This window comes from Acomys minous (assembly GCF_964271855.1).
Source record: "Acomys minous genome assembly, chromosome: 16".
Lineage (NCBI taxonomy): Eukaryota > Metazoa > Chordata > Mammalia > Rodentia > Muridae > Acomys > Acomys minous.
The window spans coordinates 86,338,784-86,352,135 of NC_140498.1; positions in this window are offsets into that span (position 1 = coordinate 86,338,784).

Below are 13,352 nucleotides of genomic sequence, written 5' to 3' on the forward strand. Positions count from 1 at the left end.
TCTACAAAATGTCCCCAAGATTTGGAGTGCTTAAAGGAAATTTTTCATAAGAAGTATGCCCCCAGAGGAAGAGTGAAATGTTATGTTTACGTCAGAATAATGTGAATTTACCAAGGGTTTTCCAAAAACACTGTTTTCTAAAAAATACACACCTAGGGGCCTCAGGCCCGCTAGGGAGGTACTCTATAGTCCGAGCCACCTCAGCCCTTCTCACCTTTCTCTGGAACTGTGCGCAGGACTGGATATGGCTCAGGGAGCATGGAGAGTGCACACGGTCCTGGGTTCCATCCCCAGCAATGGAATAAGCAAAAACAGGAGCCTTTAAGCCCAGCATAGCAGAGCATCCCTGGGTGGTTTGTGAAGTGTGTTTTCTCCAGCTCTCCTGTTTGTAGAGTCTCTTGGATTACTCACGTTCAGCGAGTATGCACTACTTAAGGACAGGCACCTCTCTGTCTTCTCCCGTCTTATGATGAGGGGTTCCAGAAACGGGAGAGTGAACTCGTTCAGTGTGTGTCTTCCAGAGACGGAACCCATCCCGTTGTCTTTAGACTGAGAGAGAATCTGGTTTACCTAAATATTCAAAGCTCTGCCTAATCAATGGTTTCTAAAACTTTCTTCTATATGTATTTATTTTACTTTATGTGTATGGATGCTTTGCTTGTATATATGTGCATCTTGCGTGTGTCTGGTGCCTTTAGGGGTCAGAAGAGGGTGTTGGATGGCTGTGTGCCACAGTCCTCTGGAAGAGCAGCACATGCTCTTAACCCCTGGGCTATTTTCTAGAGCCCCAAAGATTTCTTTTATTTTTCTTTCTTTCTTTCTTTGTTTCTTTCTTTTTTTGTTCTCATCCTGCCTGTATATCTTATCTCAATCTTTTGATACAAAGTCCATATTTGTTTGTTTAAGGAATTTGGCCTAGCATGTTCATTTAAAAATCTTATTTTTTTTCTGACCCCCTCAGTCTTTTTTGTTTAATTGTGTAAGTGGGTACAGGTGTGGTCGTGTGTGCGCATGGGTGGTGCACATGTGTGTTAAATGCACACGCTCCTGTGTACGTGCGCACGTGAGTTAAAGCCAGTGGTCAGCCTCAGATGTCTCCTCAGGTGTCATCTATCTTACCTTTCTTTCTTTCTTTTTAAATTTATTTATTATTATGTAAACAGTGCTCTGCCTGCATGTACACCTGCAGGCCAGAAGAGGGCATCAGATCACATTACAGATGGTTGTGAGCCACCATGTGGTTGCTGGGAATTGAACTCAGGACCTTGAGGAGGAACAGACAGTGCTCTCAAACACTGAGCTATGTCTCTCCAACCCATCTTTCTTTCTTTCTTTCTTTCTTTCTTTTTTTGGTTTTGTTTTTTTTTTTGGTTTTTGGTTTTGTTTTGTTTTGGTTTGGTTTTTCGAGACGGGTCTCTCTGTGTAGCCTTGGCTGTCCGTTGTCCTGAACATGCTTTGTAGACCAGGCTGGCCTCAAACTCACAGCGATTCACCTGCCTCTGCCTCCTGAGTGCTGGGATTAAAGGCGTGCACCATCATGCCCAGCGCTCTTTATTTTTTTAAGATGGGGTTTTGTTTGTTTGTTCGTTTTTTCCAGACAGGGTTTCTCTTTGTAGCCTTGGCTGTCCTGGACTCATTTTGTAGACCAGGCTGGCCTCGGTCTTACAGAGATCCAACCTGCCTCTGCCTCGCTGAGTGCTGGGATTACAGGCATGTGCCACCAACCTCGGTCTGTGACTCCCATTTTTAGGCTAGTCTGGCTGGTCAGCAAGCCCCAAGGATCTGTCTCTCCTCCCCCGGTACTAACATTGCACGTGTGGACCACCATGCCTTGCTGTTTACATGACTGCTGCAGGCCAGACTCAGGTCCCCACGCTTGTGGGGTGAGCATTTTACTTGTAGTTTGGCCTCCCAGCCACGGCATCATTTTATTGTTGTTTTTTACTCTTGTATTTTTCCCTCCCCGTTCATGCGTATCAGATGATTCTTATCACTCAAACTTTTCCAATCTTCTCCCATGTATACAGCTTCTAAGTGACTTTGGAGCATCTCTCAGAAATTTTTATATTTTTAAAGACACAGAAGCCACATCTGGTGGTGTGTACCTGTAAGCCCAGCACTGGGAAAACTGAGACAGAGAGATTATCAGTTTTGAGGCCAGTGTGGGCTATGTGGCAAGACTGTTTCTCAAACACAATAAACCAACCCCCAAAAGAATGCTGTCTGCGAGGATGCCTGTGCAGCTCTGAGTCTTCTGAAGACCACAGCGCGAATGCCCGTTAATCGCCACTTTTAAGGGTGAGTCAGTCCTGTGAGGCAAATAAACACATACGATAATGATAACAAATTAATACTCAGAAATACATGCTCTGTGTACCAAAATTCAAATAGCAAAGAATATTTGATTCTTTAAAACTTGGGCTATATCCGGGTGTGGTGGCGCACGGCTTTAATCCCAGCATGGGGAGGCAGAGGCAGGTAGATCACTATGAGTTCGAGGCCAGCCTGGTCTACAAAAGTGAGTCCAGGACAGCCAAGGCTACACAGCGAAACTTTGCCTTGAAAAAACAAAACAAAGAGGCAGGTGGATCTCTGTGAGTTTGAGATCATCCTGGTCTACAGAGAAAGTTCCAGGACAGCCAAGGTTACACAGAGAAACCCTGTCTCGAAAAACCAAAAACCAAAAACAAAACAAAACAAAATGGAAAAAAAATTGGCTATAGGCTGGGTACACTGGTGTATGCCTTTTACTTGAACACTCAGGAGGCAGACAGATCTCTGTGAATTTGAGGCCAGCCTGGTTTATAGAGCAAGTTTCAAGAGAGTCAGGACTACATAGATCCTGTTGCAAAGACAAAAAAAAGGAAAAAACCGGGGCCCAGCAACATGGCTGAATGTGTAAAAAGTGTTGGCTGTGCAAACCTGGCAACCTTAGTTGGATCACCAGAACCAGTGACAAGGTAGGAAGGAGTAATTGACTCTACAGAGTTGTCCTCCAGTTGCCGTACCCATGTCACAGCGCTCATGTCCCCTCCCCGATAATGAATTAAAAGTTAAAATTAATAAAATTCTGCCGGGCGGTGGTGGCGCACGCCTTTAATCCCAGCACTTGGGAGGCAGAGGCAGGCGGATCGCTGTGAGTTCGAGGCCAGCCTGGTCTACAACGTGAATCTAGAACAGCCAGGGCTACATAGAAAAACCCTGTCTTGAAAAACCAATAAATAAATAAATAAATTCTATCAGAACTTGAGCATGTGGCACATGCCTGGAATGAAAAGATGAGACAGGTGGCCCATAGGATTAAGAGCCTCCTGTTTGGATCGGTAGGGAAGGGGAGATGGGTCCGGATAGAGCTGGGGGAGAGGGAATGTGCTCAAAACAGCTACGTGATTCTCAGATGATAAAAAAATATTTTAAAATGAGCAACCTGTCTCAAAAATAAAAAATAATAAGTAAGCAGGGCCACATTGCCACTTAGAGAGCTGGTGCCAATTTGTATTTCCGTCAGCTGAGCACAACAGCACCCCATTTGCTGCCAGCTTGCCTAGGCAAGGTGCACAAATGATACAGTATCTCAGCATCATAGGTTTAAAGAGTATGCAATTATCCAAGTGTGGTGGTTCATGCCTTTAAACCCAGCTCTCAAGAGCTTGATCTACATAGTCGCAGGCCAGCCAGGGCTACAGTGAGACCCTGTCTCAAACAGACAAGCCAACTATAATCCCCTCAGAGATTGTCACTATCTGCAGCATTGCTCCTAGTATCCTTTTTTTTTTTTTTAAGATTTTTAAAATTATGTATACAGCGCTCTGCCTGCATGTACAGAAGAGGGCATCAGATCACATTATAGATGGTTGTGAACCTCCATGTGGTTGCTGGGGATTGAACTCAGGACCTCTGGAAGAGCAGACAGTGCTCTTAACCGCTGAGCCATCTCTCCAGCCTCCCAGTATCCTTTCTATGAAATGTATTTTTAATAAATAATGAGGTTGGTAGAGGTAATGCTTTTCTAAATAATTTATTTTTTTTTATAATAAAACTACAAGTCTGAGGATACAGCTGTCAGTGGTAACTTAGCAGGTGTGAGGCCCTAACTTTGATCCCAAGCACCCAAGGGAGAAAGAACACAGTAGACCTACTTGGTGAGCGCTTTTAATCGAGGTCCTATGTAAGCACTCAGTGGGCTCAGCTCCTCTGCCAAGCTTCAGAGATCAGCTTCTGGAAAAAGCATTGACACTCTTGCCTGACACTGTCCTTTCACTCCCAGCTCTCAAACCGGAGGTGTCTCCTAGGAGCCAGTAGGGTCCCTAGGAGGAGATGAAGCTGTGGAACCCATGAGCACGTGCACGGAAGACAGAGGACTGTGTACCTTATCACACACCTCCTGCTAAGTGTGTGTCCATATGGGACCATCATATACAGTCATTTTACATACACACACACACACACACACACACACACACACACACACACGCAGAACAGCAGATGAGTGAGCCAGGAATGGGCCATCACTACAGTATGGATGCAGTCTAGGGAAAAGTCAAGAAGTAACCCTCGGGGTCAGCCATCCCCAAGCCCTATCTTGTGTGGTGACTGCTCTCTTATGTGGCTCTTCTCCTGAATTGTAAGCCCATTAAAAAGCAGGACTGAGTTCCTGGGTCTGCACAGGCAGATGGGCCACTTTGGTCAATAAATATCGGTAAAATGACAGCACACAGCCTTCTTGAGCAAATCACTTCATGGTTTCTTTCCTATGACCAAAAAGTCACTCAAAAGATGAAATCGCGTAACCTACAATGCTGGCGGCTGAAGCTGGGAGCCCCTTGCTAGCGAGCAAGCGAACTTTCTCATTCTCGCCTTGCTGACTGCAGTTCCTTCCCCGGCCCCAGTCAGTGAGCACTCACTGTGTACCACTCCCTAACAAGCAGGTTCGTGGCTAAGCTGATGGGGGGGATATGTAAGATAGCTTTATAATTAAAAATAATCATCTCTGGTCTTTTATTTTCAGGTAGGTAGGGTACTCTCCTGTGGCCATGAACTCACTGTGACCTCGAGCTGTTCCTTTTGTCTCTACCTCCCAAGTGCTGAGACTGCAGGCCTGTACCACCGCGCCGCGGCTGGGATGCCAGGGCGTGGGGCGTGGGGGTGGGGGGGTGGGGCGTGGGGAGCTTCATGCCGGCCTGGTAAGCCCTCTGTCACATGACTATATCACCAGCCCGGTCGACCCCGAATCTGTATAGGGAGTTTACGTCGTCCTACGTGGAAACCCGTTTCCATCCTCTTCCATGGAGAGAGGCGGCCAATGGTCTTGCCATAAAATTTACCAGAAGACACCTGAAGAGACTGGGATTGTCCTTGGGGTACAAACTGACAGAGCAGTGGGTCTCAGCCTTCCTAATGCTGCGACCCTTTAATACAGTTTCTCATACTGTGATGACCCCAACCATAAGAATTATTTCATTGCTGCTTCCTTTTGCTGCTGTCAGGAATCATAATGTGCTTTCTGATGGTCCTAGAAGACCCCTGTGAAAGGGCTGTTCAACACCCCCCTAGGGGTCGCGACCCACAGGTTGAGAACAGCTGTTGTAGTGTCCTGTGAACTTTGGTATCTCCGTGGATATATAAATCTGGGGCTGGAGAGATGGCTTAACAGTTAAGGACCCAAGGGCTCTGCAGGGAAACCCGGTTTGGTTTCCAGCACTTAGGCCAGATGGCTCACAACTCTAACCTCTAACTCCAGCTCTGAGAGATCCTATGCTGTCTTCTGGCCTCTGCACACGTGTCCACATCCAGACATGTGCACACACACGTAACAACAAAAAAAGATATTTTAAAATACATGTAAATCTAGCACTAGAGCTGAGGAGAAAGTTTGTAGAAAATGAATGTTACTGTGCCTTTAAGACACTTGGAGGCGGTTACCATTCAAAGGCTCAGGTGATAACTCGGAAGCTACCTGGTGTGTACGTGGCTGGTGGGTGGCTGTTGCCAGAGTTCACCACCTGTCCCCCCCACCCCCCACCCCCACCCCTCCCTACCCTCGAGTGAGTATCTGTCCTTTTACATCTATATGTCTCCAATCAAGTACTTTGGGAGATGGTAACATTTTGGAGTCAATGTGACAGTTTGTTGTTTTTTTTTAATCTCTGTAAGATTTTGTGTGTTGCTCAAGATGGACGCTGTGACCTTTTGGTTTGTTGAAAGAGGAAAGTACATATAAGAACAGTTCTCAGAGCTAAAAGAAGACGTCTTGCCTAGTAGTGAGGCCCCCAGATTCAAATGTTCTTAAGGAGGATTTTTTACAGCAGTATCATGTATATCTGAGCATCGTGGTATTTGCCTATAATCCTAGGACCTAAGAGACTGAGGCAGGAGGATCGCCTCAGCTTCTAGTCCTGCCTGGGCTATGGAAGGCCAACCAGACTACATAGGAAGACCTTGTCAAAAATTACCTTGATGTGGGAGCTGGAGACGTGGCTCTTGCAGAGGATCTGAGTTAGGCTCCCAGCAGCCACATCAGGTGGCTCACTGTTGCCTGTCACTCCAATTCCAGGACATCCCGTGGCATTGGCCTCTGGATGCACCTGCACACATGTGGTGCATATGACCCCTTGCAGGCAAAAACACACAAAAACACAATTTTTTTGTTTTGGTTTGGTTTTGGTTTTTCAAGACGGGATCTCTCTGTGTAGCCTTGACTATCTTGGACCCGCTTTGTAGACCAGGCTGACCTCGAACTCACAGCGATCCACCTGCCTCTGCCTTCCAAGTGCTGGGATTAAAGGCGTGCGCCGCCGCCACCCAGCCAAAAAAACAAATTAAAAAAAAAAAAAGCTTGATGTAAGTGGAAACATTTCTCATTCCTTTTTTGTGCAATACCATGAAAATAACAGATTGGCCAATGAACTTTTCCTTTTTTTCCATTTGTAACCCCCAGAATTGCATAATCAGGCAGGAATCAGGAAGTAAAAACAATCAAAAAATTAAACCAAGTGGCCTGTTTCCATAACTCCATCACAAGTAAAAATTATTTAAAATGATAAACACATCAGCAGGTTCATCACATTCAAGAATTCTTTCCACAGCAGTCATAATGACAAGAAGTTGTTACTCAGGCTTTTAACCAAGTACTGTTCTTTAAATCTTTCTTAAATGTAGCAGAAACAAAATAACCCAGGCTGGCCTCCTGCTGGGCCTCCTAAGTGCTAAGATGACGCCCTGAGCTCTAGACTGGGCATCTCCCCTTTCCCGTCATCTGCCTCAGCAGTGTTTGCCGTGGGCACATTGTCGCACATGAACTCTGCATCCTGCGAGAGCAAAACCTTGAAATTTCCCACTCTCCTTACCTGCTGGCACCTACCCTGCTGGTTTCGGTGTTGGTCTTTCAGATGTTGACTGCAGACACCTTGCAGGTGTCTTTGCGTGTCTTGTCCTTGTGACCTTTCTTCTCACAGCGCCCTCCAGATCCATCCACGTTCCTCTGTGGGGCCGCTTGCTGTGTTTTCACGGCCCTTTCTGTGTCTATTCTATCCAATTTTTTTTTTTTTACAAATCAAGCCCCAGCGCTCTGAAAGTAAATGTTCTGAAGATAGTATCTACTGTAGTGTCCCCGAGTGTAATTAAATTAGGGAAAAACAAATCTAAAGGCACATTTGGTTCTCTAAAATGCCCAGAAATCAAGAGGGATTTATAGTGACTAAACAGTGTAGAACTTCCTCATCTCAAAAACAGCTATCAGGCCTGAAAGGCCTTTGACTATCAGGCACTCCAGTAAGTGCTTCCTGCACAGTGCTCGGCCTAGTCAACTGTTTGGGAAGCTCCCTGTATGCCAGCTCTGTTTTCCTCAGTTGAGGTAGCTGTATTCCTGTTGGCAGAGAGCACTCCTTCTCTTCCTGTCTCAGAAGCAGCCTCTTGTCCCATCCTTCGGGAGGGAAAAGCTTGCCTTAAGTGTATGATCCAGTGGGGATTGGTTTTTTTTTTTTTTTAGACAAGGCTTCTCATCCCAGCATGGTGGCACACACCTTTAATCCCAGCGCTCACGAGGCAGAGGCAGGCGGATCTCTGTGAGTTCGAGGCCAGCCTGGTCTACGAAGTGAGTCCAGGACAGCCAAGGCTACACAGAGAAACCCTGTGTCTGTGTATTGTAATTAATAATAGTAATAATAATAACAATAATAATAAATAAAAGACAGGGTTTCTCTGTATACCTTTGGCTGTCCTGGAACTCACTCTAGAGACCAGGCTGGCCTTGAACTCAGAGATTCCCCCTGCCCCTGGCTCTCGAGTACTTGGATTAAAGGCGTAGGCCAATGGAGTGCCCTCCCCCACCCTGGCATGAGTACTCTGGCAGTTTTGTGGGGGCCAGAGGACAGTTTCAGTTCTCTCCCTGTACCATGTCGTCTCCAGAGGTCATGAGTCCAACCCGAAGTGTTCTTACCTACTGAGCCATTTAGTTGGCTCCCAATCTGTTCAATGTTGTGCAACCATCACTACGTTCAAAACATTTCACCACCGCCAGAAGAAGCTCCAAGTCCAGTAGCAGTCACTCCTTTAAGCAACCACTAACTTACTTTTGTCTATATAGACTGGCCTATTCTGAACACTTAGATAGTAGAGCTGCATGATGCGTGTGTGTAAGCACAGGCGTGCACATGCCACAGTGCACTATTTAAGTACAGGCAGGCACACGCCACAGTGCATTGTGTAAGTACAGGCGTGCACACGCCACAGTGCACTGTTTAAGTACAGGCGGGCACACTCCACAGTGCATTGTGTAAGTATAGGTGTGTACATGCCACAGTGCACTGTTTAAGTACAGGCGGGCACACTCCACAGTGCATTGTGTAAGTATAGGTGTGTACATGCCACAGTGAATGTGTGTAAGTACAGGCGTGCACATGCCACAGTGCATGTGTGTAGATACAGGCGTGCACATGCCACAGTGCACTGTTTAAGTACAGGCAGGCACACTCCACAGTGCATTGTGTAAGTACAGGCGTGCACATGCCATAGTGAATGTGTGTAAGTATAGGTGTGTACATGCCACAGTACATGTGTGTAGGTACAGGCGTGCACATGCCACAATGCACTGTTTAAGTACAGGCGGGCACACTCCACAGTGCATTGTGTAAGTACAGGTGTGCACATGCCACAGTGCATGTGTGTAAGTACAGGTGGGCACACTCCACAGTGCATGTGTGTAGGTACAGGCGTGCACATGCCACAGTGCATGTGTGTAGGTACAGGCGTGCACATGCCACAGTGCATGTGTGTAAGTACAGGCATGCACATGCCACAGTGCATGTGTGTAAGTACAGGCATGCACATGCCACAGTGCATGTGTGTAAGTACAGGCGGGCACACTCCACAGTGCATTGTGTAAGTACAGGCGTGCACATGCCACAGTGCATGTGTGTAGGTACAGGCATGCACATGCCACAGTGCATGTGTGTAGGTACAGGCATGCACATGCCACAGTGCATGTGTGGAGGTCAGAGCACAGCTGTGAAGAGTCTCTCTCCTTTCCTCCTTTCTGTGGGCTCGGGTATTTAAACTCAGGTCTCTAAACGCCCTAACCACTGCTTGTTTTATTATTTTATTATATTCTTTGATACAGAGCCTCACTGGCTGCCCTCAAACTCACAAAGACCCTCCTGCCTCTGCCTCCTGATTGCTGGGGTTAAAGTAGTGCCCCACAAGCCCGGCCCCTTGGCCACTTTGAAGTACAGTTTCAGTGACACACATGGCTTTGTTGTACAGTCCAGACCTCTTTTCCCCTTGCAGAAACTGGGTAGGCTTTGAACAGCAAGCCCCCACCTTTCTCTCACGCCACTCTGGCTGTCATTCCTTCTGTCTGCGTAAGTGTGGTCGGTCTACGCACCTCGTCTAAGCGGGAGCTCACAGCATTTGCCGCTTTCTGCCTGACTTATTTCCTTAGCAGGTTGTTTTCCAGAACTTTCCCATTTGTGGCACTCATACTCTAGAATGTGGCAGAATTTCTTTCCTGCCTCCTTCCATGGGCCGAACATTCCTTTGTGTGGTTTTACTCCCCTTTGTCTCCTCACCAGTTGACAGGCATTTGAGGTTTTTTTTTGGGGGGGGGTGGGGGCGGGCAGGTTTCAAGACAGGGTTTCTCTGTGTAGCCTTGGCTGTCCTAGACTTGCTTTGTAGACCAGGCTGGCCTCGAACTCACAGTGATCCTTCTGCCTCTGCCTCCCAAATGTGGGATTAAAGGCGTGCACCACCATGCCTCGCTTTAAGTTTTTTCTTAGTTTTAGATTTATCTTATGTATATGAGTGTTTTGTATACATAATAAATGTGCACCGCATGTGTGCCTGGTGCTGTGGGAGGTCACAAGAGGCTGTTGGATCCTGTGGACCTGGACTTAATGACAGTTGTGAGCCATCACGTGGGTACTAGGAACCAAACCCTGGTCTTCTGCAAGAACAGCAAGCTCTCCTAACCACTGAGCCATCTGTCCCGCCCCCTCTTCCCCAAATTTAAAAGGAAAGCTTTGTGGATCCGAAAACTGGATCATGAGGCTGGAAATATTTGTTTCTGGCCCCCAGATTTTCTGTTACCAAGGGATGTTTATCAGAAACCCTTCGGAGAGCCCAAGAAAGTCACCGAAGATTTAGGATCCATTTCACTCTGAGTATATGAGCAGGGTCTGTGAGAGCTGGAACGCTGATGCTGCCTTTCTGTTCTACTTCACAGCATAGCGTGTGGATGCTGTCAAATTGCTGGGGATGGCGGGGGAGCTTTGTTGACAGAGTTCTGTAGTCTGATGAGGGGCCATTAAGTAAGGTGTAGTTTTCTTGGGTGGCCACAGAGGCAGGAGGTGGGGGCACTTGTGACAATCTTCTGGGGAGACATGAGCTGACATCTGCTCACCCCATAGGAGTCCAAGGACAGAGTAACAATACCACCAAAGCCAACTCGGTGAACCAGGGAGTCTGTTGAGGTTGCTTACAGGACCATGGATGACTCAAAGGCAGCTGCATCACCAAAAGCTTGCCCCAACCTGCAACCCTGGAGTTGTGTGTACAGGATACAGTCAGTTTGATAGATGGGAGAGTCTCCTCGCCTTGCTGCTTATATAACCTTGGAACCTTGGGAAGGGAGGAGCCTTAAGAATCTGCTTCATTTTGAGTACTTCCTGATATTTGTGAGTTGTTTGCATCCATTTCAGAGGATCCCTTTTATAGTGTGAGGTGTTTTTTGTTTTCTGTTTATTTATTTTTGAGACAGGGTTTCTCTGTGTAGCCTTGACTGTCCTGGACCAGGCTGGCTTCGAACTCAGAGAGCTCTGCCTGCCTGTGCTTCCTGAGTACTGGGATTAAAGGTGTGCACCACCATGCCCAGTTTAGGATGGACTTGTTAATTTTTTTTCAAGACAGGGTTTGTCTATGTTATCTTGGCTGTCCTGAACTGGCTTTGTAGACCAGGCTGGCCTCGAACTCACAATGATCTACCTGCCTCTGCCTCTCAAGTGCGGGGATTAAAGGCGTGTGCCACCACACCTGGCCTAGCATGGACTTTTTAACTTAGAGGAAATTGCTACTCAAGAAGCATGCATCTTAAGCCAGGCGTGGTAGTGCATGCCTGTAGTCCCAGCACGTGGGAGCCAGAGTCAGGTAGATCTCTGTGAGTTCAAAACCAGCCTGGTCTATAGAGTGAGTCCAGGACAACCAGGGCTACACAGAGAAACCCTGCCTTAAAAAAAAGAAGCATCTTGCCACAATATCCACTTAAGGATGTGAGAAAGGCAGCCCAAGAACTGGGAGCACATGGCCCCCTTGCTTACATGTTATCACGTCACCATGTTATTTTCAGACTCTTAGCAAGCACCTTCTCAGAAGTCAGTCTTCTAGAGAGACTCTGGGGCCGCTTCCCACCTGCCCTTTGCCCCGGGCCCCATCTCTCCTCCCCATGTCCACTCCTTTCTGTATGGATAGGTGCACAGCCTTCAAAGGGGTAGCTTTTGACTTCAGGAGCGCTGACGCTTTATGATGGGTCACTAACCCTGAGCCCACACCCACCAGCAGCTCAGGTGGCAAAGAGCATGACTCAGCCCTTCCTGGAGCTGGGGACCGGCAAACCTGCCTTTTGCATCTTGGCATCGTCTGCCTCAGTCCAGGTTTTGTCCTTGTCAGCTCCCGGTTTCCACTTCTGTCCAGTGGGACGCAGGGACCACAGGACAGCTTTGCCCACTCTGAGCCCTTAGGAGACGCATCTAACAGAGCTTTCCGCACACATGTGTGCACAACAGCCCCCTTGGTGCACAACAGATGACCCAGGGTGTCATCTGAAACCAAATCATTCCCTTCTCTCGCTTTTACAGGAATCAAAGGGGCATCCTTTTGTGCAAGTAGGAAATGAGGGTGTCCCCACAGAGCCTGTCTGTGTGAAAGGTCAGAGGATTGGTGGCCTCTAGCTGAGCTGCTCCGCTTCTGCCTCGGTGGCGTGCTGGGCTGCGGGTGCTGGTTGCTCTGGTTGCAGAGGCTCCACAGCTATTCAGTCTTAGCCAGCTCAGTCTTTGGTAATGACTGTGTGAGTCTATTAGCATTGCTCCTGGAGTTAGATTCCAGGAGGGTGGAGGAGGAAAAGCCAGGGGATGCCTGGGAGGGAAGCTAGGAAGGATCTGTGTGGACACCAGTAGGGAGCTCTTAGTGGGTTTATGTGAATGCATAGAGCACACATGACCTGACATTTGTTTAGTATCATGCCTCCTCCCCTGACAACCTTACACACACACACACACACACACGCACACACACAGCAATGGAGAGCCCTTATTAGCGTGGAAAATTCTTTTTCCTGGGGCATCAGTTGCTTGCCTTGCAATGACAAGTTTAATGACTTATCTCTGCGTTTCATCATTTCACTGGGACCACCTACCCAGAGGCCACACCCCACTGACCTACACAACCAAAGGCCAGGAGACCAAAGCCCAAGAACACCCAGGCCCCGTGGAGCCGGGAGAGCTGCCTCCTTTCCGCTTTGGGTTCAGTGTAAACTTGCTGTGTGGCTCTGGCCGTGTTACTCACCGTCTCCATAACTCAGGGCTCCAAATTACACAACAGGACTGACGGTTCACGTCTCCTAACAATGCAGGGAGAACAAAGTAAATTATGGTCTTCAAGTGCCGCGCAGCCAGGAAACAGGGGGCTCCAGAAAGCCAGTGTTTCCCCCGCGCTTGGGCTGAGGTGGTGCAGGTTTTATGAGTTCCCTTATGTAATGCCTTAGGAGGCATTTACTCAGAGAACAGACTGAGGCAAGGCGAACCTGCTTCCATGGTTCCTTCCAGAGAGGCCCCGGAGAGCCTGCACCGATGGCTGGCTGGCAGCCT